The 2,425-nt window shown below is 36.4% G+C and overlaps 1 non-coding gene across 1 annotated transcript; it reads left to right on the top strand.

Annotated features, from left to right (window-relative positions):
* The first annotated feature begins 1,302 nt into the window (after window positions 1-1,302).
* LOC115069690 lies at window positions 1,303-1,443 on the top strand. Its single transcript, XR_003848932.1, has one exon. It is a non-coding gene; the product is annotated as a U4 spliceosomal RNA (small nuclear RNA).
* The last annotated feature ends 982 nt before the right edge of the window (window positions 1,444-2,425 follow it).

Genomic DNA, 2,425 nt, shown 5'->3' on the forward strand with positions numbered 1-2,425 from the left:
ACCTTTGTCGAAGGCAGGTGACTGGAAGTTGTGAAATTAAATCTGGGTCCTCATTTTTATTCCATTGATCAATGTGTTTATTTTTACGCCAGTGAAAGCTGTTTCTACTACTATAGTTCGATGGCATAATTTGAAATCAGGGGTGCTCTTTCAATTTTCCTAAATTTGTGGAGACTTGCTTTGTATCCTACTATGTGTTCAATTTTGTAGAAAGTTCCTGGGCTGCTGAGAATAAAGTATATTCTTTGGTGTTTGGGTGGAATGTTCTCTATATGTCTGTTATATCCATTTGATTTATGATTTCATTTAACTCTAGGATTTCTCTCTTTAGTTTTTGTGGGGATTACCTGTCTATTGAAGATAGTGGGTTATTGAAATCACCCACTATCACTGTGTTTGAATCAATGTGTGATTTTTTAGATCTAATAGAGTAGCTTTTATGAAATTGTTTTGCCACTGTATTTGGTGACTCTATGCTTAGAATTGTAATATCCTCTTGGATATTTTTCCTTTAATGAGTGTGAAGTAACCTTCCCCATCTCTTCTGAGTAGTTTTAGTTTGAAGTCTGTTTTGTCAGATATTAGAACAGCCACACCTGCTTGTTTCTTAGTTTTAATTGCTTGGTGAGGTATGTTTCTTGGAAGCAGCAAATCAATGGATCCTCTTTTCTAATCCTATCAGTTAATATGTGTCTTTTTATTGGGGTATAGACACCATTAATATTGAGACTTATAACTGAAAAATGTTTATTAATTCCTTCGATGTGCATATTGTAGTATTATTTTCTTATACCTCTTTTGATTAATGGTTCTGGAATTATTTATTTCTTCTTTTTGCCCTATTAAGACTGCTTAATCTCTTAGGACCAAAGTATTCCATGAAGTATTCTCTGTAGAGCTGGCTTCATGGACATAAACTCTAAGTCTATTTTATCATGGAAAGCTTTCTTTCCTCCTTTGATTACAACTGGTAGTTTTGCTGGGTATAGTGGTGTGGAAAGGCATCTGTGTTCTTTTTTCACTTGTAAGACATGGGTCCAAGGTCTTCTGACATTCATAGCCTCCACTTAAAAGTCAGTTGTTAGGGCCCTGCCTTTGTATGTGACGTGATGTTTCTCTATCATAGCTTTCAATATCTTTTCTTTCTTCTTTAAATTTAGTGTTTTTACTATTATAGGACGTGGAGAGTTTCGTTTCTGGTTCTTTTTGGTGTTCTGTGTGCCTCTTGTATCTATATAAGTGTCTTTTTCATTAGATTTTTAAAAATCTCTTCTCTATGATTTTGTTAAAAATATAATCTGTAGCTTTGCACAATGGCAGTATCATAGCCAATGAGGTTTATCCGAGGCACAATTATTGCTAATTGAAAACTTTTCCCAATTCCCCGCCATGATGACTTGAATATAGTTGGCACAGGCAATTTTTTTTTTATTGTTTTTTAATCATTATTTTTTTTATTTATTTTTTTCATACAGAAGAATTCATTCCAAAGCAATTGACATTGAGACGTTTTCACATGCATTTCTAATCTCTATATTACTTTATGTGTATGAGTGTTTTGTCTGCATGTATGTAAGTACGCTAAGTGTGGACAAAATGTCTCCAGAGACCAGAAGGGGGAGTCCAATTCCTTGGAACTAGAGTTACAGATGGTTATAGGCCATCCTGTGGGTGCTAAGAACTGAACCCAGATCCTCTGGAAGAGCAGCCAGTGCTTTTAACCACTGAGCCATCTCTCCAGTCCCCCAGGTATGAATTTTTAACATGGGTGCAAGGGATAAAAAGGGTCCTCATGCTTGTGCAGCAAGTGTTCCTATTCACTGAGCCATCTCCCCAGCCCTGGAATTGCCTAAATCTTACCTTTATCTGAATGTGTTAACCACAGAAGGTAAATTCAAAGTAAGGTTTCAGAAGACTGGATGACATGAAAAGAAAAGTGCAAAATAATCCTGAAAAGAGAATGTATTTATTCCAGTGTGGAATGCATGCCATGTGCTGTCCTCCAGGAAACTGCAGAAAGAAATGCTGTCAGTCATTTGAAAGGCCACTGTGAGGATGGGAGGCTCAGAAAAGCATCTGTAGACAAAAGCACCCTAGCACAGCAGACAATCTGACACTTCATATCTAAGCAGCAAAGGAAATAACAATTTAATCAAACTACACTCCCATAAAACAGGGGGATTCAAAGAACGTGAGAAATGCCAAGAAAGTTTAATACCAGTGCTATTTATTTCAAGAGCCTATAGTGAAATGCTACATCTCATTATTACAGTTTAACAAGGTCTAAACTAAAAGAGAATACGGGTTGCAGATCAAGGAAATGCTATGCACTGCTTGGTAATGTCAGCAGGTGATGAAAACATAAGCAGGCTTTGGTGCTAAGGTCCGAATTCAGTTTGCTACTTTGAAACTCATGTTGAAATAT

The sequence above is a fragment of the Nannospalax galili genome, unplaced genomic scaffold (assembly GCF_000622305.1).
Source record: "Nannospalax galili isolate Female #2095 unplaced genomic scaffold, S.galili_v1.0 scaffold513, whole genome shotgun sequence".
NCBI classification, from domain to species: Eukaryota; Metazoa; Chordata; class Mammalia; order Rodentia; family Spalacidae; genus Nannospalax; species Nannospalax galili.